Raw genomic sequence first — 24,831 nt, forward strand, 5'->3', positions numbered from 1 at the left:
TGAAAAAAATAAACCATCATTCAAATAATTCCTCTTTTCTATTGCTTATGTTAATTCTTTGCAATGAATCAACTGTATTGTCAATAATATTGTTCAAGAGGTTGTTTTAAACTTTTCCTATCAGTAACCATATATCCTGGTTTCAGCTGGGATAGAGTTAAATTTCTTCATAGTGCTGTGTTTTGGATTCAGTATGAGAAGAATGTTGATAACACACTGATGTTTTCAGTTGTTGCTAAGTACCCTGTAGTCAAGGACTTTTTAGTTTCCCATGCTCTGCCAAGTGCACAAGAGGCTGGGTGGGAGCATAGCCAGGACAGCTGGCCCAGCTGGCCAACGGGGTATTCCATACCATGTGACGTCATGCTCAGTATATGAATGGGAGGCATGTCCAGGAAGTAGCGATCGCTGTTTTTGGGGCATTGCTCGGCAGGTGGTGAGCAATTGCATTGTGCATCACTAATTTTGTATATTCTATCGTTGTTATTATTGTGATTATTATTTTCCCTTCCTTTTCTGTTCTATTAAACTGTCTTTATCTCAACCCATGAGTTTTCTCACTCTTACCCTTCCAATTCTCTCCCCGTCCCACTGTGTGGGGAGGGGGGAGCGAGTGAGCGGCTGTGTGGTGTTTGGCTGCCTGCTGGGTTAAACCACGACACCAGAAAACATGACTACAGTGGGAATATAGTTGAGAAGAGATTGTTACAGGCAGTAATGGAAAATAAATCACATATTTGTTGAAATGCTGGAATTTCACCATGAATGGTCCCCAGCTGCTAGTGCTCTCACACCACGAGGTCAGATGGAAGTGCCTCTTCATCCCCAACTGTACAGCAGCGAATGCCTGCAGGGAACGCCAGCACAGTGTAGCAGGCACTGCCTGTTTACACAGATCAGCTCTAACCTGCTTACTAGCAAAATCTTGAGCCCGTCTCAAGCACGCACCGGCATGGATAATCACAGTATCAGCTCTCTACCAAGACATACAGAGCTTTTCTGGTTTGAAACTGATTATCGCTCACTGGTGAAAGAGAAGATAATCCTCAGCCAGTCTGTTTCCTTACTCATCTCTACCTACGAGTTGTTACCTGTGATAAGAAATCTTTTCTTGCACTGGACAGTTTAAAGAATATGGCTCAGTGATAACATACATTTATATTTTTAACTGAGAAATCCAAGCAGACAAGAATGTGGGACTGCAAATGACCACAGTAGTCATTAAATCCAATCTTCCATGAACATAAACAACCATAAAACAGCTGCCTAATCTAGAAAAGTCCACATAAAACACCATCACATACACATCACAAAAGACACTGCACCCTAAGAAAAAAATTAAGATCAGCAATACAAAGGTTTGTTCATTTGGACAAAACACACCACAAGAACAACTGGTATTGCACTAGGCAATTCATAAACTGTTGCTATGCATATTTACTTAAGCAGCTTTACTCTTCTTATGGTCTAAGACAATCACAAGGACTTTCACAGGCTCGTCGTTTTATATATTAGTAGTTAATCGCCAGTCTACCTGTGACATGAACATAATTTACAGGCAGTAGATAAAACCTAGCTTTCTGTAAATGGATTCATGTACCAGTAATTCATGAAGTGGCATACAGTGTTCACCTGAGATAATCAGAAAACCTGACGATGCCAAAATGCCAACTTCACACCTGTATCTTTCAGCTGAAACAAGAACAAAAGATACCCCTCTAGATTACGTTAGAAACTTATTCCCTGAAATATTCAAGTGTGACATCTTTGAAGTGGAATATACTCAAGATCTGTGCCTCTACCATTGTCATTTCACAGTTCAGTTTGGTGTCCTGGTTTCGGCTGGGATAGGGTTAAATTTCTTCCTAGTGCTGTGTTTTGGATTTAGTACGAGAAGAATGTTGATAACACACTGATGTTTTCAGTTGTTGCTAAGTGCCCTCCTAGTCCAAGGACAGCTCCCGTGCCTACTGACTGAGCTAGGTACACAAGATGGGAGGGAACATAATCAGGACAGCCAGCCCAGCTGGCTAATGGGGTATTCCATACCATGTGACGTTATGCTCAGTATATAAATGGTAGGCGTGATCCAGGAAGTACCGATCGCTACTTGGTTATCGGTCAGCGCGGGTGGTGAGCAATTGCATTGTGCATCACTCATTTTGTATATTCTATCATTATTTATTATCATTATTTTCCCTTTTCTGTTCTATTAAACTGTCTTTATCTCAACCCACGAGTTTTTCTCACTCTTACCCTTCCGATTCTCTCCCCGTCCCGCTGGGGGGGCGGGGGGAGTGAGCGAGCGGCTGCGTGGTATTTGGCTGCCTGCCAGGTTAAACCACGACAGTCATTTTTGGCGCCCAACGTGGGGCTTTGAGTAACAACTGTGTCTGTAGCCGCCCCCGAGACTCGCCGCTCCGCCTGCCCCGATGAGGCACCACTGCTTGCCCTCCCTCTTTTCTTGTTCCTGAGGGTTGATCTCTGGACAGTATTCCTGAATAGTTGTTTAACCCTAAACAAGGCCTGAACCACATTCAGGAGACATAGCAATATGAACATGCTTGTTTGAGCATCCCAAGGATATTCAAAATTCTCAGGGAATATTGTGGACATCTTTGTGAAGAGGATAGAAGAAAAAGGAGTTTCTGACGATATGGAAGGGAAGATGAACAAGTGGGAGAGAGTGTCCCATCCCGTCTCCCCCTTAAATTCATTCTCCGAGGAGGAACAAGTGCAATTACCAATAATTTCTAAGAGGTGGTTCCCGAGGTACAGAAATGACGGCAGTGCCGATTACAGATACCAGATTAGACTTACAACCAATGATTTTATCACCTCATAAAACAGCAACAAAATGATAATCTTGGCCCAGTTCCGACTGATGATAAACAGCACAAAAGGGAACACATACTGCAAGCAAGGTATTACATGACCCAACATTGAGAGTCAGCCCCACAACTTTGACAGCCAATACATCAACATTGTGACCAATCAATATAATGGATGCTTATAACAATTTTGCCTTAACACACTTTGATCAGATCTATCGTTATCTCAACCCTTCGAGCCCCATGACTGTCGTGGTTTAACCTGGCAGGCAGCCAAATACCACGCAGCCGCTCGCTCACTCCCCCCGCCCCCCCAGCGGGACGGGGAGAGAATCGGAAGGGTAAGAGTGAGAAAAACTCGTGGGTTGAGATAAAGACAGTTTAATAGAACAGAAAAGGGAGAATAATGATAATAAATAATGATAGAATATACAAAATGAGTGATGCACAATGCAATTGCTCACCACCCGCGCTGACCGATAACCAAGTAGCGATCAGTACTTCCTGGATCACGCCTACCATTTATATACTGAGCATAACGTCACATGGTATGGAATACCCCATTAGCTAGCTGGGCTGGCTGTCCTGATTATGTTCCCTCCCATCTTGTGTACCTAGCTCAGTCAGTAGGCACGGGAGCTGTCCTTGGACTAGGAGGGCACTTAGCAACAACTGAAAACATCAGTGTGTTATCAACATTCTCCTCATACTAAATCCAAAACACAGCACTAGGAAGAAATTTAACCCTATCCCAGCCGAAACCAGGACATTTGGGAAATAAACTGTTACTGCAATTTTTAAAATTACTTTATGGGGATTTAATATTATTATTTTGTGTTATATTTTTTATAGTCAAGATACTTTGTTTTTCAATTAAAAAGTTAATAAATTCTCCAAAAGCCAGTATATCACCATGAATTTCCAATATTGAATAGCAACATATTGAAAACTTAAGCATAATAATATGCATCAAACATATCTACTAATTTTTAAAGATTAAGACACTCAAGTACCAGTTCTTACTGGTACCAAAAGAGGTGCATGAGCACCTCTTTTGCTGTACTGTTGGTGTAGGGATTTTACTGGTAAACCAGTTGAAAGCACTACAGAATTAATCCCAGATCTTTTTACTGCAAATATTCTTTATTACTGGTCAATAAACAATTCAGGGAAATTTGGAAATAGCCATGAAGAGATAAGAGGAAGTTTTGTTTCCTCCTCAAAATTAAAGCTGGACTCTAGAGGTAGAAAAACATCCTGTTTTTAGATGCAGTTTAAGATAAAGCTTTCTACATGAATTACTGGCACTAATAACTTACGTTTCCCACCCACAGCACATGAAGTACACTTGTGATTTTAAGATATCTGTCTGGCCCAGTCCTGTTCATAAAGTATTCTGGCATTACCAGGAGTTCCATAAAGAACCTGCATTTCAAACATCTGCATCAACTTCACAAAAGTACCATGGAAGCTTAACAGTGAGGAAATTTTATTTTCTTGTGTGGACGCCACTTGTCCAGGGTAAATGGAAGTTTGCAAAGCTAAGGTCAGTTTTGGTGATATTTAAGAGTAACTTGGTCCTCTGAAGTCAACGAGAGCTTCAAGTGTTAAAAAAGGACCTCCTAAAAAGGCACAAAAGAACCTCATGCCACCAACTTATGTCCCACAATACTCCTAGAACTTTTGTAAATACATGTTACCTTATCATAAATTTATCATCAGCTTTACACAAGTAGCACCTTAACTACAGTTTCAGCAGCAGAGAGTGGCAATGGATCACTTTCAGCTTTTCCTTCCAGCCCAGCTATGAGGCAGCACAACAGTGCTGATGCTGCACTTCCCCCCCCACCCCCATTCTTCTTTGGTCTATAGCTCTTTGGATACCACAGTTGCCTTTGTCCGAGACAGACTTTTCTAAGCTGTGCTGAGATAAACAGAGGACCAACTCACAGCAGCTCACTTCAGAATCGTTGGAGGAAGCATGCTTTCTAAAGGAAACACGTTTAACGATCAATGACTTGAGTCTGATGCCTGTTTACAAATAAAATGCTCAAAAATTGTTTTTTAATAAATCTTTAGAGCTCCTGGAGGACATCAAACTGACAGAGATTGAGAGGAAAGTACTCACTAAAACCATATCAGGTACCTAATCTAAGCATCTTTGCATTGTCAGATCAGACAGCTAATCCCTGCCTGCTCACTCCATCCTGACATGAGGTCAGTATTGCAGTGCTATCTGGTGTATCTGTTGAGATGTGGCACAGTCATATGCACTAAGAATTGGACCAATATAACCGGGGCAACACAATACTCCACTAAAATAACAACAGCAAGTGCTCTGCTTCTCTTCAGAGCATAGGGTACAGGATTGCTGAATTGATTCCTATCCATTGCTGGCAACTACATCATATTTTTCAGGGTAAACAAGTTCCATATTAAAGCGACCTTTTGCTCTGATTTTTCTGACTGGAAGGCTGTTCCAGCTTCTCATTTTTCCAGTAGCATGAACTTTCTGCTTTCAAACATACATTTATTTCTTGCCAGTTCTTATGTCAAAATAAAAGCGTTTAAGCTAGAGAACAAAGTAGTTTTAAAAGTGTTCTAGAAGTAAAAGTGAAAACATTCAATTTCAAAATACTACTGTCTAAAGCCCTAAACATTTTTCAGTGACAGTTTCAATACTCTCTCCCTCCCTTCCCCCCCCAAGACTATTATAAATCTTTATAACCTATTTAGGTTAGACTTACAGTTGTCAGCATTAATTGTCAACATTAATTTCGTTCTTTCTGAACACTTAATAAGACTTTTATCTCATAACAGAAATAGCACGACCATGCAAGTAGACTTGGATAAAATAAATGCAGATGGTTTGCAACTGCTTAAACAATCATAAATCTGTTGTTTACCAAGATCACAATGCTTGAATGTCTATTAATAGATTTTTAATAACTGATTTCTGAGGTTTTCAAGAGAAAAAGTCTAAAAACATGCCATTTGACTGACTTGACTTACTAGTCTGGTTATCTTAAAAAACAATGCATTAGTTGAAACATAACCTGAAACACTGTTAAAAGAGACAACAAACCTTTTAACATGTTTTTTTTTCCTGGCTTTCTCTTACTGTTTCTTCTTACTAAGCTCCCCTTCAAAAATTCTGGAAGGTTTGTTTCAATCAGCTTCTGTTGATTTTTTTTGGTGTTTTTTTTTTTTGTTTTTTTTTTGTTTTTTTTTTTAAATGTCTGACTAGAAATTTTTCCTTAGCTTATTACGCTAAGGTTGCAAGAGAGGCTCTATGACCTAAATCAATGAATTTATTTGAATCTTTGAAGCTAACAGCACAGCAGGGTTCAGGATCAAGCCAATTTCATGATACTTTTTAAAGCTTTCTTCCTTAATATTTATTATGTTTGGTAGAAGTCCTACAATGTATACTCATTTATTTTGAAAATTGAAAAATTGGAAGAGAAACCATGCTAATAATTCAGAAAATTATGTCAGAACGTAATCAGAAACTAAACTGAGATACTGTTTGAAATTACTAAATGCTTTATAGTGCAAGAGAACAATTTTCATATTGTGGACAGGTTTTAGTTCATGTATGTTTAGTTCCAAAGAAAAGACACAAAAAATATTTTCCCATGGCTCTAGCACTTACTCATTTCATCTGCAGATAACATGCATATTCTCTGTGTTATCTATGCACAGACATTAAGGTCTGTGTTAAGCAAGTATCTTTGTCAATATGGACTTTTCAACTATTCAAATTCCTTTAAATGTAAGATACTACAATCCCTGGAAATTTGCCAGGCCGAGCATCTGCAACTACTGAACATAGCCTACTTTCAATACCAAGCCCTTAAGCTGTTTCCTGAAACAGGATGAATTTGCCTACATAGTGATTGCATATTTATCTTACTACAAAAATGCTTACAAAAAAAAAAAAAAATTCCCACCGTTCCATACTTTGGGGAACTAGATGTATATTTCTTTCAGAGACTTAATGCTATGATAGCAATAGCTAAGAAAAATGAAAAATATTCATAAATTGTAAAGTCAGTGCAGAATTTTAATTCTAAGTGTAAATAATTCAAATAATCACTATGAACATATTTTCTTACCAGATCTTTGCTGTTATATCTTAAAAAGCAAAACCACCAAACACACACACACACAAGCAGCAAAACAGCCGCTTCTTTTCCTTGGTGATACACTACCACAAGCACAAAATATAGACTTGCAGAATTGTCATTGTAATCTTCTTATAGTACACAGCAAAAACTCTTCAAAATTTCTTTTTTAAAATGGAATAACTGGAATCAATTTGGTCTAATAAAATAGCAAACCCTTCTACAGCCTAGGAACAGTTTGATTTGTCTCTTAGTTTGCTGAGAATTAAAATAAGAATTTCCTGGTGTACTACAATTTTGAATACAAGTCTCATTAGTGTACAATTGCAACAAATAGGCATTACTTATAAGAAGGGAAATACTAATATACCAGCTTATCTTAACGAAATTAATGACTTTGTTTAGACATAATGAGTCTGTTTAAAGCAATAATTTGCTAAATATAAATAATATTTATTGAAGGTCAGATTTTTCTACCTGTTTCATATGCTCTTTACATTTAACTCCGTGTATAGCAGGAATCGGGGTGCTTTCTAGCTGGCAAAGTGAATAATCAGCTTAGGGAGATTTTTTTAAAGAAAAAAAAAATATATTTTTAATTTAACCAGTCCTAACTGCTGAAAGAATCCTACCTGAGCATTCTATGACTTGTGGCACTCAACACCATTCAAGACAAAAACATACAGCTCAAATAACATAGTTTATCTGTACAAACTGACTCTAAACAACTGTCTTAACGGGCTTGCTTGTCTTCAGTGAGACAAGAATAAAAGTGTTAATAAAGTACAGCTCTAACGTAAGTTCTGTTCATGCATTCCTTAGACTGTGTGGATGATGGGAAAAGGGGAGACAGCTGTTAACTCAAAATGACTTCTCTATCAAGGAGTTTAGGCTGATGTTTCAGTTAGCAATAGATCATATCAAATTCACAGAGCTGGCACACGTCAACATTTTGGGAGTACCATTAAAAATGCTTTTTCTAGAATTATTCTACCCAGACTAAAAGTTTTGGTGTTTTTATTTTTAATCTTCCATTGTTATGTCCCTTTCCATATTTCAGAAGTTTTCCATGGTTTTATTAAATGAAATTTATTTTTGGCAAGTCTCTCCAGTTCCCCACCACCACATTTTAAAAAGGAATGCTTATTTACACACACAACCTACACCATCAAACATTGGTTTAAATTGAACAAATCCCCTTGCAGATGTCAGAATCTGAAAGCAGTTTCTGTTTCCTCAGCCTAACATTTATTGTCCAGTGAAGAAACAAAACTCATAGTGGCTCTCAATACTTTGAACAGATCAAATAATTGGAAAAGTAATTTTGATTTTTACAGTTGCCATTATCTTAAGCTGAAGTTCTATTTATAAATTTGTAATCTTTACTTCTATATCACAGCTTAAGTATATTTTTAAAGAGGTACACAGGTAGTCAAATACCAGATTATGAACTTATTTAAACTATTCGCTGTCATAAGATTCCTCATGGAAACTAGGGTCCCGATTGTGTAAGCCTTACTTATAGTCATATATCTTCTCAGAACTGGGTGCTAAATAATTCCAATGCCAATTCATCAGAACACAGTCAATGACAACATACATCACACCTTGTTAGCCTTCAGGACAATCTCCCAAGATAACAGCATTATCAAAAAGATAACTGAAATGGATGCACTGAGCTTCACAATTTGTCTTGCATCTACTATCATATTAGGGAGGAAATGGTTAATTTAAAGGGTCTGGTTTCTGAAAGACTGCTTCAAATGTTTCACAGAAATATTTAAGTGGTTAGAGTCATAACACCAAAAAACCCCTAACATTATGTTGATCCCACTCCTTTGCCACATCTCAGGAAGAAGGGCGAGTTCCTAAAAAGATCAAGCATAGTTTTGATAGGTCTTGCATGAAGAAGTTTACATTTGTTTTGTAATACTGTTTTCAAGCATTTAAACAGAAATAGATAGTCTGACAATTTTCTCCCTCTTAGTTTATTATCTTTTCATACACATTCCAAAACACTAAGCTGGCAGTCTGCCTTAACATGCAGAATGAGCAGCTTTGGGGAGTCAAATCAGTTTCTTGTACTGCTGGAAGTCCAGGGTGTAACTTGCAAAAACAGTCAGCTCCAATTCACAGTATACCAATAATCATTACCATAGAACAGATATCCATTAGTGTGCTGAGCAGAGCTATATACTGTAAGAAATATTATCAAAAACTTAAATTACATGTCATGGCACATCTGCACACAGTATTTAGGAAGGGAAGGCCTTTAATGTCATTTCAACACGACTTGGAAAAGAAACTGTGGAACGAAGTCACCATTCTCAATCCTCTTCAGGGCTAGATTCATCTTCCTGGTCAGAGAGCTCAGCAACAGGAAAGTGCAGGATGGCTGCCACCCCTGTCAGCTGGCCAAGCTGCTCTCCAGACACAGGAAGGCTGGAGAAAGTATGCACTGTGCCCGCATTCTCCTGTATGCTATCTACCAATTTAACATATCAGGCACATGCAGCCACATACTGGTGCCAGAAAAGCTCATCACTGATTAGCAAGGTATTGAAGGCCGTGGCTTTATTGGCCTTCTCCACATGTTTTAGACCATGAAAAGCCCGGTCAGGCTCATGCTGCAGCATTTTATAGAAGTCATCTAAGGCTTTGACCTCACCAGCTGCCTTAGTGTCAGAGAGACAGCTAGTTACAGCTGGGTCACAAAGTGCTTCCTTTAATGCGTATTTATGTCCTGAGGAAGAGTGGACCTAGAGTAAAAAAAGTCAAAGTTTTGTTTGGTTGTTTTGGGTTTTTTTGTTTGTTTGTTTGGTTTTTTTTAATAAAAAGGACCATTTCCTTGATTAGCCAGTCACAAACAGCTTCCACTATACATAATATTTATCTTGATAATTATTCAAGAAAGTTATCTCTTCCTTGAAACCTACATGATTCTTTTCTTAGAAGATCTCTCCTGCAACCCAAAGCCTAGCCCAAATCCCTTAAACTGTATTTTAAGAAGCTCAGGAAAGATGTTTCTCTTATTCAATGACTGCGTTAAATATGCAAGCTGTTGTAGACAGTCCCCAAGGTAGGGCCATCTGAAACTACTAAGAAATTAACACTTAAGCCTCTTCCTTTTAAAGCATTCAAGAAGACACGACCTCTTAAGACTGCAAGAGCATCAAGCCTTGCACAACTGCGTGGCTACTATGCTCACAAAGCCGTGAAGTACCTTTCACACTTACTATTGTCACTTTGCTATAAATGCAAAGGACAGCTTCTTGGTCAAATTTGACTCTTAAACTTTGTGACCATTTGTCAGAAGTTGCTGGGTTAAACCACAACACCATTTAAGTACTGGGACACACCTCCCACACACACACTTTTGCAAGCATAGATTACAGGCCTGCTCCAATGCAAAAGTGATACAAGCATCCTTATGAGAAGAAAACTATTTTAGGCTTTGAGTTTGCCTATTTCAGTGAAAGGCAAAAAAAAACCCCACTCAGGACTTGATGATCCTAAAGGTCTTTTCCAACCTAAACGATTCTATGACTAAGGAACAGGAAAAAGTGTTATGGTCTGCCTAATTTTGTACTAAATAGTTAAAGATTAACAGCAACATTAACTAACCTATATCATATCCAGGTACTTTTTTTTCTTCTTTAAAAAGCTTTAGAAAGCTGTTATTAAACATGCATGCTATACAGTATGGCAGATTAACACTACAGTTAAACTAATTTCCAACTTGTACTTCACTCTTAATTGAAGATTAAATATGTACTTATAGGGAGTTTAAAATATTTAATACTTTCTCTACTCCACATTAAGGCATCCTAGGAAAGAACCATCCCTGTATCTTGCGTAACTACCTTATAATTTGAGAGGCATGAGAAATTTATTTTTTCTAAAAAGTGAATTATTTCCCATCACCCTTATAATTATTTTCTATTACCACAGACAGCTCTTAAGCATCTTTTTACCCACTCTGGGGACAGTTTAACTCCTTACCTGTAGGAACTTGAACCTGTTCTCCAGCAGAAGCTTGTTGTCAGTCTTGGCCGCCTACTGGAACATGTAGTCACAAAACTGCTCCCGCACAAAGCCTGGGCTAGCCACCAGTACATACTTCACCACCTCAAAGTTGATATACCACTGGATGGCTTGCACCACCTGCTCATAAAACCTCTCCAGGGCCAGGCCGTGCTGAGTGCAGCTCCCTTTCCGCTTGTGGGGGATGTTCACCTCCACCTTGGCATGGGTGAGGGTCACGCTGGGAGTGATCAGGCACACCCAGAACCAAAACAGCGTGGATTGTGGAATTTGCTGACTTGGAAAGGCTTTGGAGTCAAGGATTTAATGATATACAAGACTACTGTGAGCAAAAATCATCCCCTATCTCCCATTATGGTGTACATACAAATTTCTCTCAAGTATCTATCACTAATTAGTTGTTGGGACAGGACACTGAACTCAGATTTGGCCCAGTAACACGTGTTCAGCGTTTCTAAGCTTGATACTGATGTAAAAACAACTTTATCAGATATCAGGATTTATTTATGAGACCTCAGACTCTCTTCCTGTGAGTACACATGCTTAACTGTTAGCATGAATAATTTCACAGAAGGAAGCTGGACCACCCAAGGGAATATAACATAAGTACATGCATAGCTTTGTTTAATTTGGGCTTGTACATACTCATAATTTTGTATTAATGTTTTGTGGCTTAGGCAGAGAGTGTGCATTCAGCTTTTCTTTAGGAGTTCCTTTCATTTATCTATGTAAATGCTGCATGGGGAATTTATGGTGAATTTTCTTCTTTACATTCTTTTTGATTATAAAATTGCAAGGATAGACCTCATGCTATTCTTTCAAGAAAAATTAGCTGTAGTGCATATTTACCTTCCACATTAATATCCATTTTATTTTTTATTCTTTTTCTCTGCTTGTTGGTTCCAGTCTAATTTTTATGAGCAGCCTCACACCCCTAGAGATGCTATATATTTCAAATAAATGTTGCAAGTTGGCATCCAGTACCACCCAGTAGAAAATAAACATTCAGTTCATACAAGCAGGTGACTTGCTGCATTAAAAAAAAAAAAAAAACAAACCCAAAACCACAAACACAAATCAAAGAACCACCCCCCCCCAAAAAAAAAAAAAAAAAATCAAAGAACAACAACAACCCTGAAAAAAAGTTGCCACTCAACATATTAAATTGACTGTTTGTGCTGGTTTTGGCTGGGATAGAGTTAATTTTGTTCGTAGTAGCTAGTATGGGGCTATGTTTTGGATTTGTGCTGGAAACAGTGTTGATAACACAGGGATGTTTTCGTTATGGCTGAGAAGTGCTTACACAGAGTCAAGGCCTTCTCAGCTTCTCATGCTCTACCAACTGAGAAGGCTGGAGAGACACAAGAGGCTGGGAGGGGGCCCAGCCAGGACAGCTGACCCAAACTGGCCAACAGGATATTCCATACCATATGACATCATGCTCAGTATACAAACTAGGGGAAAGCTAGCTGGGGGGCTGCTGCTCAGGGACTGGCTGGGCATCAGTCTGTGGGCGGTGAGCAACTGTTTTTGTTTGGTTGGTTTTTTGTTGGTTTGGTTTTTTTTTTTTTCCTTTTTTTTTTTCTTCTTCATTTGCATCACTTGTCTTTCTTGGGTTTTATTTCTCTCTCTTTTTATCTTCCTTTTCATTACTTATTATTATATTTTATTTCAATTATTAAACTGTTCTTATCTCAACCCATAAGTGTTCTCATTTTCACTCTTCCGATTCTCTCTCCCATCCCACTGTGGCGGGGGGAGTGAGCGAGCGGCTGTGTGGTGTTTAGCTGCCTGCCGGGTTAAACCACAACCCTGTTGTTGCAGAAAGGGACATTTTGAGATGCGCTGAAGTCCTTTCTCAAACAAATAATCATGAAGTTTTATACAGTTATGAACAATGATCCACAAATATTTAGTGGCAACTGTAAACTTCAATGATGTTATTCACAATTAGCAAAACCATTGTCAACTTATGAAGGAAAACATTTACTAGATGATGATTCTTTGCCTACTCTGGTAAAAAGTACTGGGTATTGTTATTTGTTTGAATATGTCAAAGAATGACCACAGTAGAAGAAAAATGACATCTCCAGAAATTTAAGAACCATATAACTGTAAGTTTGTAAGTTCATACTAATTTTGCTAGTGTCAAGGAGAGAGATGAATTTGACCTCAGTAGAGCCAAAACAAATGGATACTTATAACTCTACTACAGTTTTAAGATAAAAAAGTTCAAAAAATTACATGGTCTGTTCCAGTCTTGGTAAAAGATTAAGACTATAACCCAAGAGTTCTTGCCATTTATCACTTTTTTATAAAAAAATTTTTAGGATACTAATAATTGCAGCAATTTGGCATTCACAGACCTTCCTGAGCACAGTACAAGATAAAATAAAAATGGTGATAGCATATATTCACAGGGTTTTTGGAGCCATGCTGTTTTTGAAAGACTATTATTTTAAAAACATTTGAGACACTGCCCTACATCTTCAAGTCTTGATCAGCTGTTTTATGAAGATGGGTTGTGTACAGATTTTAGACAAGGACAGGTGATGTTCATAGGAAACCCCCTCTCCCCCATATTATAGCCATTGTAGCTAGAACTCATGCAAACACACTAAAGTCCTGGATAAGAAAAACTAGTGGGAAAGAATCTCAAATAAAGGGGGAAATCTGCTGAGAAGTATTGGATGTTATTGTTGCAAGAGCAAAGGAAGATAAAAGATAAAGATGGAGAGAGAAACTGGGAAATGTGTTTTTTCACACTTTCCCCTTATCCTGTGTCTGTCCTGTCTTTGCAGGCTCTGGACAGAGACCACTTCCTTTTATGCGTACAGTTCTGTCTTTATGATTACTGGTCTTTTCTTTTATAAAGATGAGTACTCTTAATTAGCATCAACAACATGATCATCACCGATGAGGAGAGAAAGAATTCCAGGAGGGAGCAGGCTAAGCATAAAACTAAGTGAAGAAATGTTAAAAAGTAATGGAACCCTTTGGATTGATCTCTTTCTTCCTCTTTTGTTGATGTGTAGGGCTTGAGGAAACTTCAGCAGATCCCTAGTCAAACCACTTACACTGAGGCCAGGTGAGGTAAACCTCAACCATCCCTGACAGGCATTTATCCAACTTCATCAAAACTTTCAGTGAAGGAGATTATGCAGGGGTGGATTTTTTTTTTTTTTTTGTAGCCTGTTCTAGCAATTCATTACTTGAAGAGTAAGAAAGTTCTTGTGAATATTCCCTAAGTTTTTTGCACAGCGAGTTACATTGATTTTCTCATGTCCTTTGTTGGACATGGAGAACCAACTATTCATCAGTCTCTTTATAAACCAACATATGCAATACAGAAAGCCATGAGTGAATGCTCTCTCAAAACAAAGAAAACATTGAGATTTGGAAGAATATTCTCAGGTAATAATACTTTGGTAAAAATATATATTTGAAATGCTTGACACTTTGCCCTTAGTTTTCTCTCTTCTAGAGAAACAAGTCTAATTCATTCAGTCTTCCTTCATAGATCATATTTCCTCAACTCTCACCAGGCTTGTCACCTCTCTGTGTACTCCTGCCTGTTTGTCTGCATCTCTCAGACTTCCTGTACTCAGGATTCTCAGAGGCCTCATCAATACCAAGTTGAATTTAAAATAAGATAAAATAAAAATCAGTATAGACAGACAAACATACACCTCTATGCACCTCCTTTATTCTACATTGGTTTTGACTGCTAGTGCATGCCAGATTATTTGCTTTTTTTTTTTCTTTTTAAGAAAGAGGAGCACATAATAAATTTGTATTTTATTTTTTATTGTGCTGTAATTCTAGAACTCCTTGTCCTTATTTTTATTACATTTTGACTTGTTTATGTAGGACTATTTCTCTTATTTACCCAAGACAATTTGAATCCCATTCCTGGTATCTGTAGTGCCTCCTCTTATTTCTAAGTGTATTCTATTTCACACCAACTTTTTTTAAAAAGAAAAAAAAAAACCACAACCAACAAAACCTAGTAAGCCCCTGACAGATTTGGATGGGACCCACCCTTGAGATGTCTTCCTATCTGACAATAAACCTTTTTTGTCATTACTGGTGAATTATCTGTCAGTAGTACCAGTGGCAACTTTGCAACTCTGAAGGGAATTTGTGGTACACTAAGTTTTTACCACTTTACAGAGCCTCCTTCTGTAAAGGAACACAAACAAAAGCATATTTTGGAGAATATCATCATGTAATAAAAGTAAAGACATCTATGGAAAAGGGCTAAGTGTGGCACACCAAAAGTACTACATTCAGATTTTCATGTTTGCCTGTATCTGTTCTTTCTTGCACAATAAGCACAGAATGAAGAGGGAAAAACCCTAGTCTTGCCTTTTCCCCACTTGCTGCCACCTGCATTTTGACAATTCTTATGAAATTTATTTCCTCCTCTGTACTGCCACAGGTTCACTGTGTGCTAGTGCTGGGGAGCTCAGTGGCAAAGTTTGCAAGCACATGAATCTCAGCATTGCCTTAGCCTCTTTGACGCTTGTTGGATTCCCCCGAATTCAGATCCAAAACGTTACTACAGATAGACTAGCTAGGAGGAATGTTACTTGCTGTATTTGTTTTGCTACCCCCCCCCCCCCAAAAAAAAAACAAACCCAAAAAACAAACCCTCCCCCCAAAAGAAAAACCCAAGTAAGTCCCTAACAATAAATGAAACCGTAAGAGGAAATATTACATATTCCATCTCCAGATGAACTCATCTTTCTGAAGTTAGTTGGGTGCAGTTAACCACTTCCTTGCTTCCCCTTTTACCACCCAGAACATCTGAAAGCCAAAGGGAGGAAAATAGAAAAGCTACCCTAATTAAAAAAAAGTTGCCAGGTGCACATCTTTTCCCAAGTCAGCTTCAATTACAGTATTTCTTCTCACCCATTCATTCTCATCTAGCAGCCCTCCCCCCCAATTCTAAGACTGGTTTAGGAATTAAAGTTCCCAGAGAGAAGCAAACCAAAGTCTCTCAAGAGCTCCTGCTGGAGGGCAGCTCCAGACAGAGCATTCCCAGGGCAGATGGAAGGATCGGGGAGTGGGGACGCGATCCCTCGGATGCCAGCCCCCAACAACCTCACTCCCCTCCCACAGGAAGAACTGCTTTCGGGACCTAGGTCTTCAAAGCAAGAGAGAAAGGAGGGTTTCCTCACCTGTCAGCATCCAGTAGGAGGCAGCCATACCTGGGCTCCTGCAAGCCCAGGAGCAGGGATAGCAGGAGTGGTCCTGCCACCGGCGCGCCCGGTGGTGCTGTACTGCGAGTGGAGTTCAGCGCTCTATACCTCTTACAGCCGAGTTAAACATTTCCTGTTTGTTATTCAGTCTTTACGTTGGTTCTTTGCATCAAGAATAACTTAGCTTCTTCCCCCTCAAGCCCCAAAGACCTCTAAGCTTTAAAGACACCCCCCCACAAAGCTAGCCCAGCACTAAGATATACAAATAAAGCCAAATCTCTCCTCCCCCAGCTGCAACCTCCGGAGAGCTGAGCAGACCTTAAAGGGGCATCTGCCCGCTCATAATTAATTAATTAATAAGTGTATCCCGCCGGCTACCCCCTTGCCAGTAAGGCAGGAGAAAGCTAGGCATGTTCTACAGCCACCTCTCTCGCCCTTCTCAGCAGAAACACATCGTTGAGGTACGGGGGTGTGTGCGTTTGGCTAGTCAAGTTTAATTTCTCTTACATCACCCCTTAAAAACGCACTCTATGGTCGGTCATTTGCCTACAGGAGGAAGCCAGCCCCCCCCCCCCCCTTCCCCATTCTCAGCGGCTCTGGGGATGCAGTAACTCTTCTGACAGAGGATGATTTTCGCAAGTCTTTGCGTCTCCCAGTGCTTTGCTGCGTAGAGGAAATACCAGATAACTGTATTTGCCCTCATCTACCAAACATTTGCATGGCATCCTTTCCCTGCCCCCCTGAATGACTTAACTAATAAATCACTGAATAAATCACAAAGGTAATAATCAGCCAGATTCAGGCCTGTGAGTAGTGATTTTCAGGGTTCATTAAATGCTCAGTAAAAGAGAAGCTTGCAGGACTTCTTATTTTTGTATTTACCAGGGTGATGCTCAGGTGGAGTGACATCCCTTCAGCAATTTATGAGTTTTCACACTGGACCTGCTGAAAAATCATTTTGTTGTTAGTAAAACAAGAGAACCCAAGGTCCCTCAAGCAAGAAAAAGAGAAGTCAAAATACTCTGTAAGGATTTGGAGACCTTGGTGCTACTAGAAAAATCCTCTATTTTTTCTTTGAATTGGAGCAAAGAATTTGGTGAATAAGTGGAAGTCAGTGGAATTTTTGTAAGTTCCTCTGAGGCTAATAAATTACAGCTGTTAATCATCACTACAATAGTTAAATGCATCTTCCAACTTCTGTCTTACATTTTATGAGAACACATTGGGTGTACCTTTACTTGTAGGTCTGAGGAAATGCAGATTTTAGAAAATAGTGCACAATTTCAAAGCTGGATTTAAGAGCAAAGGTCCTCATTCAGCAATAATTTATGCATCTGCTTGCCTTTACAGGTTATAAAATATATTTAATTACCACAGTGGTGCTACTCAAAGTTGATGAAATTAAGCACATGTATAACTTTTGCTGAATGAGGATCTAAGCTCCGTTGGTACCAATTTAAGAGACTAGACACATTTTTCCAGTTAAAGGTTTTATGCATAAAATTAAAGGAAACCAAAGTGGCATTCAAACAAAAAGAAGACTGAGATTTTGGAAAAAGCTGTAATTTCATTTTTTGGAAGTGATTTGTTTTACTACTGCTAGTTTTACCCCAGTTTCAAAGGCAGCAATAACTTCCTGTATTTTTTTTTAAAACAAATCCTTATATTCCCTTTCTATCACTATACGTCAACTAAATGCACATGGAACAGTTGAGCGTGCTTTCACATCACAGTGAAGGATTTCTTTCTGTGATACAATTAACTACTCCAGAGGAAGAAACAGGGAGACGTGATATTTGGTACATATGTGGGAAATGTACATCATGGTGGAGAATAAGACTTCTTGAGAATAAAAAGAAACATTCCTGATGTAGAGTTATTCCTAATTTCTTCAAAATTATTCTTGGTATTATTATTTATTCATTTATTTTTGTGGTAGTGTCCTACGCATCTTGCATCAGGCAATGTCAAAAGGAAGACACTAGAAAAGATGAACTGCTGGACTGAGCTAGCATTTCTTATTAACTTTTACTCATTCAAAAAAGTAAGATCCATTACAGACCATTATTTATTTTGGAATGCCAAACTAATTCAGAAAAAAACAAACTCCTATTGCTTGTAAAATAACTTCTGCATCCTTTCACAGTCTTTGTTGCTTTGCGTGCATTCATTCAGGCAACTGTTCAGAATATATCACTAAATACTCTTCTTGGAGTTTAAAGTTTTATACATTAGTAGTAATGAATACATGTATATTAAGCAGGAATGCCCAGATGAGGTGCGCTCAGGCTCAGAAGTAGTTAAGATATTGGGTAATTTCAATATCTGCATAACAAATATTATTAGTTTCAGCAGATCATAATAGTATAGAAAATCATTGCCTATAATGATGGATAAAATAAAAAGGTCAAATTAATTTAAAGAATATAATTGGTTTGCATATTCCTTTATGCCTTTCTAAAGTATCACAGAATGCTGAGGAAGGATTTTTTTTCTAGTGCTATAAATTAAACATTTGTCATTTTGAACTCTGCCTCCCAATCCAGTTTCAGCAAAGTATTTTAGAATATGCATTATAGAATAAGTACACTAGTAGTTCCATGGAATCTGATAGAAGTATTTGTGATTAAAGATTAATTTAAAGACTTTGAATGATTGGATTCTGAAAAGACAACAAAAAATAAAAATATCAGGAAGACCCAGTTCTTCTCCCTTTAAGTGGGTGTTATTCCTACAAAAAACAGTGGAAATGCATTCTGTCCCAAAGGTGAGGGGTGAAGGAACAGGAACCAAAGCTTTTCAAATAGTTTCAAAGGCAGGCGGTCTTCTAAATAGTGTGACTATAGTGTACATAGAACTCATTTCCATGGAAACTGTTCTTCCATTCTTATAGAGGAGATGAGCAATTTTCATTTATTTTGATTGTTAGTTTAAAAGGATCTCTAACCTGTAGCATAAGAGAGCAATGAATAATGCAAGACTTTGACTTCAAATAGCCAGAAGTATGCTTAACTTACTTCCATTAAAGGAATAGTATGACAACATCAATAATTGTAAGAGAGACGTAACATGTTTCTGCAATGTACACTGTTGTTATTACGCTGGATTATGCACTGCTTGGAAAATATTACAGAGCTTGTTCATATAGCTTCTAAGTGAAGATTTATCATTGAAAACTGTTATTATCATCTTTGATGGTTTACGTTGTACTGTAGATTAGTGATAATTTACATTTACATTTTTTCCTTACACTTGCTTATTCACAGTCTCCAAGATGTCTTTCACCTTGATTACTCTGTTGTTCATTTTCATAGACTCATTTTTTTCCTATCTGATTCTAGGACCATGTTAGAATTCACTTGGCAGAACTTGTGGGACTGTAGTTTTATCTTTATTATGTCTGAGATACTCCAGGGCTCCTTCTTTAAGTACCTGAACTAAGACCTTGCCGGATTTGGTATGGTTCCAGCAATACTCTATGCATAAATCTTTTCATGTTTTACAGCTCAACTTTTAGCTGATACTTGATATTCTTGGAGAATGCCCATGTTTCTGCTCCATCTGTATTAACCAGTGGTACAAATGTGCAAAAAAACCTTTTTACTGTACAAAGGGATCTTCAGAAAAATTTTGTTTTGCAGCTTATGTTAGTTTAAGTAATGTTGGTAGGAAACGTTATGGAAAATGCCCATTGTGTTCTGTGTTAAATTTATTCTCTACAATATTGTCCTGGTTCCGGCTGGGACAGAGTTAACTGTCTTCCCAGTAGCTTGGGGGGGTGTGCTGTGTTTTGGGTTTGGTGTGAAAGGAGCTTTGATGGCCCATTGATGCTTTGGTTGTTGCTGGGTGGTGCTTGCACCGGGAGGGGGGAGCACAGCCGGGGTGGTGGATCCAGCTGGCCAATGGGGTATTCTATACCATGTGACATCATGCTCAGTATAAAAACCAGGGATGTGGGGGGGACTCGCCCCCCAATTCGTGACACGCAGTCGGCGGTCGGTGAGCATTGTGCATCCCTGCTTTGTATATTCTGTTATTGTTGTTGTTGTTCTCATTGTTATTACAGTTCTACTTTGTTTTATTTCACTTATTAAACTGTTTTTATCTCAACCTGGGAGTTTTCCTACTTGTGCCCTCCCGATTCTCTGCCCCATCCTACCGGAGGTGGGGGGTGAGCGAGCGGCTGCGTGGGGTTTATTTGCTGGCTGGGGTTAAACCACAACAGTCTTTTTTGGCGCCAAACATGGGACAGCAAAGGGTTGAGATAACAACAGATTAATTAGAGCATATTAAGGAATTTATATCTAGTAACATATTAATTTGTTCTGTACCATGCTCTTGTTTTTACTGTACCTGTTAAAGATTGGTGTTGGGTTTTGTAGTCTGCTGTGCTCTGCAGTGATTAATGATGTTTTGCCTGGGAGGTTTGTTACTAAAACGCTGGCATTGGGGGTTATTTGGTATTTGGGATTTGTAATGAAGCCGTTACTGTATTTCGGGTACCACCTCATGGAGACCATTAGCAATTATACCTTTTCCTCTGAGCGATTTTTTATGGAGGAAATAGAGAATGGCACCCTCACTACCTTCCTCGATGATGTCGTCTCCTTTGTTAAAATAACTTGTCAGTACCTTGAACATCCCTGGGTAGTTAGATACATCTGTTGGTACTCCTTGGGAATATTGTTGTGGTTTTATCCAAGGTTAGTAAGCAATTTAAGAATGTCATCCAGAGATCCGCCCCAAGGCTGGATAGTTATGAGTGGCAGGGCGAGCGGGATAGCATGGGCAAATGCCTAGGACGGTGGGCACCACCAGTGTTCTGGAACTTCACCCCTGGGCAAGTGCAGAATCCTGAAAAATTAGTAGAATATTTGGAAAAAGTATGCTGTCACCCTGGCCATTCTAGGGAGACACAAATCACTGCAATGTGCTGGGGCCTGGCCCATGCCTGCTGGGGCCTGGCCCATGCCTACCGAGCCCTGTTTAACACCACTCAGAACCCCCAAGGGGAAGAAAACATCTCTGCATCTGATGACAAAGCAACAGGCCCTGCGGCTACCCCACCCCCCACGGCAAGCACAGCAGCTACCCCACCCCCCACGGCAGGCATGGCAGCTACTCTGCCCCCTGCAACAGGGAACCAACCCATGCCGGTATCAGTCGCCCCTATACAAAAAAGAAAATGCACAAGAAAATCAGCTCGTTTAGTAAGGGATGAAAATGAACCAGGGCCATCACGAGAACAGGAGGAGGAAGAGGCAGAACCCGTAAATGAGACGGTAACCACCCGATCCCTATCCCTGGGTGAGCTGCAAGATATGCGAAAAGACTTCAGACATCGTCCAGGAGACCACATTGTCACCTGGCTGCTCCGATGCTGGGATAACGGGGCCAGTAGCCTGGAATTAGAGGGGAGGGAAGCCAAGCAGCTGGGATCCCTTTCTAGGGAAGGGGGCATTGACAAAGGGATTGGACAAGGGGCACAAGTCCTCAGCCTCTGGAGGCGACTCCTGTCAGGTGTGAAGGAAAGGTATCCCTTCAAGGAAGATGTTATATGCCACCCAGGCAAGTGGACCACCATGGAGAGAGGTATCCAGTACCTGAGGGAATTAGCTGTGCTGGAAGTGATTTATGATGACCTGAACAACGAGCAGTTATCCAAAGACCCAGATGAAGTCAAATGCACCCGACCCATGTGGCGGAAGTTTGTACGGAGCGCACCAGCGTCACATGCAAACTCATTGGCAATAATGACCTGGAGAGATGGAGAGGAACAAACAGTGGATGAACTGGCTGGCCAACTCCGGCAATATAAGGAAGTCTCTCTTCCTCCCTACGGGCCTGTGTCTCTGCTGTGGAGAAACTGTCTCGGGAGGTCCAGCAACTCAAAGAAGATATGTCCTGCTCCCCACCTGCATGGGCCAGTGTCTCAGCCGTTAGGAGCAACCGTCCCTCTGCTGAAGAGAGGAGATATCGTGGGTACACGCCTTGGAGCACCCTGTGGTTTTACCTGCGCGACCACGGAGAGGACATGAGGCAGTGGGATGGAAAACGTACCTCAGCCCTAGAGGCACGGGTACGTGAGTTGCAAGGAAAAACAACCACAAAAGGGGGTTCTTCCAGGAAAACTGATGCTCCAGTCTCCAGTGAGCAGTTCCCCAGGCAGAGTAGAAGGGCTGATTCCACTTCCGACCTTAACAAAGGGACTTTTGATTTGTACTTACAAGAAGTGGATAGCGAATATGATGACCAGGAGTAGAGGGGCCCTGCCTCCGGCCAGGTGGAGGAAAGGGACAACCGGGTTTACTGGACTGTGTGGATTCGATGGCCTGGCACATCAGAGCCACAGGAGTATAAGGCTCTCGTAGACACCGGTGCACAGTGTACCCTGATGCCATCAGGCTATAAAGGGACAGAACCCATTTGTATTTCTGGAGTGACAGAGGGATACCAAGAGTTAACTGTATTGGAGGCGAAAGTGAGCCTAACCGGGAATGAGTGGCAGAAGCACCCCATTGTGACTGGCCCAGAGGCTCCGTGCATCCTTGGCATAGACTACCTCAGGAGAGGGTATTTCAAGGACCCAAAAGGGTACCGGTGGGCTTTTGGTATAGCTGCCCTGGAGACAGAGGAAATTAAACAGCTGTCCACCTTGCCCGGTCTCTCAGAGGATCCTTCTGTTGTGGGGTTGTTGAAGGTCCAAGAACAACAGGTACCAACACCTACCACAACAGTGCATCGGCGGCAATACCGCACCAACCGAGACTCCCTCATTCCCATCCATAAGCTGATTCGTTGACTGGAGATCCAAGGAGTGATCAGCAAGACTCGCTCACCATTTAACAGTCCCATATGGCCAGTGCAAAAGTCCAATGGAGAGTGGAGACTAACAGTAGACTACCGTGGCCTGAACGAAGTCACGTCGCCACTGAGTGCTGCCGTGCCGGACATGCTAGAACTCCAATACGAACTGGAGTCAAAGGCAGCTAAGCGGTATGCCTCAAATGATATCGCTAATGCGTTCTTCTCCATCCCTTTGGCGGCAGAGTGCAGGCTACAGTTTCCTTTCACTTGGAGGGGCGTCCAGTACACCTGGAACCGACTGCCCCAGGGGTGGAAACACAGCCTTGCCATTTGCCATGGACTGATCCACACCGCACTGGAACAGGGTGAGGCTCCAGAACACCTGCAATACATTGATGACATCATTGTGTGGGGCAGCACAGCAGAGGAAGTTTTTGAGAAAAGAAAGAGAATAGTCCAAATCCTTCTGAAGGCTGTTTTTGCCATAAAACAAAGTAAGGTCAAGGGACCTGCACAGGAGATCCAGTTTTTAGGAATAAAATGGCAAGATGGACGTCGTCAGATCCCAATGGATGTGATCAACAAAATAACAGCCATGTCCCCACCAACTAGCAAAAGGGAAACACAGGTTTTCTTAGGCGTTGTGGGCTTTTGGAGAATGCATTTTCCAAATTACAGTCAGATCGTAAGCCCTCTCTATCACGTGACCAGGAAGAAGAATGATTTCAAAAGAGGCCCTGAGCAACAACAAGCCTTTGCACAAATTAAACAGGAGATAGTTCATGCAGTAGCCCTTGGGCCAGTCCGGGCAGGACAAGATGTAAAGAATGTGCTCTACACCACAGCCGGGGAGAATGGCCCTACCTGGAGCCTCTGGCAGAAAGCACCAGGGGAGACTCAAGGTCGACCCCTGGCGTTCTGGAGTCGGGGATACAGAGGATCCGAGGCCCGCTACACTCCAACTGAGAAGGAGATATTGGCAGCATATGAAGGGGTTCGAGCTGCTTCGGAAGTGGTTGGTACTGAAGCACAGCTCCTCCTGGCACCCCGACTGCCGGTGCTGGGCTGGATGTTCAAAGGGAGCGTCCCCTCTACGCATCATGCAACCGATGCTACGTGGAGTAAGTGGGTCGCGCTGATCACACAACGGGCCCAAATAGGAAACCCCAGTCGCCCAGGAATCTTGGAAGTGATCACAGACTGGCCAGATGGCAAAGATTTTGGCATATCCCCAGAGGAGGAGGTGACGCGTGCTGAAGAGGCCCCACTGTATAACAAACTACCAGAAAATGAGAAGCAATATGCCCTGTTCACTGATGGGTCCTGTCGCCTTGTGGGAAAGCATCAGAGGTGGAAAGCTGCTGTATGGAGTCCTATATGCCAAGTTGCAGAAACTGCTGAAGGAGAAGGTGAATCGAGTCAGTTTGCAGAGGTGAAAGCCATCCAGCTGGCCTTGGACATTGCGGAACAGGTGTTGTGGTTTAACCCTAGCCTGCCACTGAGCACCACACAGCCGCTCGCTCACCCCCCCGGGTGGGATGTGGGAGAGAATCAGAAAGGTAAAAGTGAGAATACTCATGGGCTGAGATAAAGACAGTTTAATAGGGAAAGCAAAAGCCGCGCACGCAAGCAAAGCAAAACAAGGAATTCATTCACTACTTCCCATCGGCAGGCAGGTGTTCAGCCCTCGCCAGGAAAGCAGGGCTCCATCACGCGTAATGGTTACTTGGGAAGACAAACGCCATCACTCCGAATGCCCCCCTTCCTTCTTCTTCACCCAGCCTTATATGCTGAGCATGACGTCATATGGTATGGAAT

General features: G+C 40.8%; 1 pseudogene; it reads right to left on the reverse strand.

Moving 5' to 3' along the window:
• Positions 1-9,285: 9,285 nt before the first annotated feature.
• LOC142075027 (protein pelota homolog) lies at positions 9,286-11,870 on the reverse strand (annotated as a pseudogene).
• Positions 11,871-24,831: the final 12,961 nt, after the last annotated feature.

The sequence above is a fragment of the Calonectris borealis genome, chromosome W (genome assembly GCF_964195595.1).
Source record: "Calonectris borealis chromosome W, bCalBor7.hap1.2, whole genome shotgun sequence".
Classification (NCBI taxonomy): Eukaryota; Metazoa; Chordata; class Aves; order Procellariiformes; family Procellariidae; genus Calonectris; species Calonectris borealis.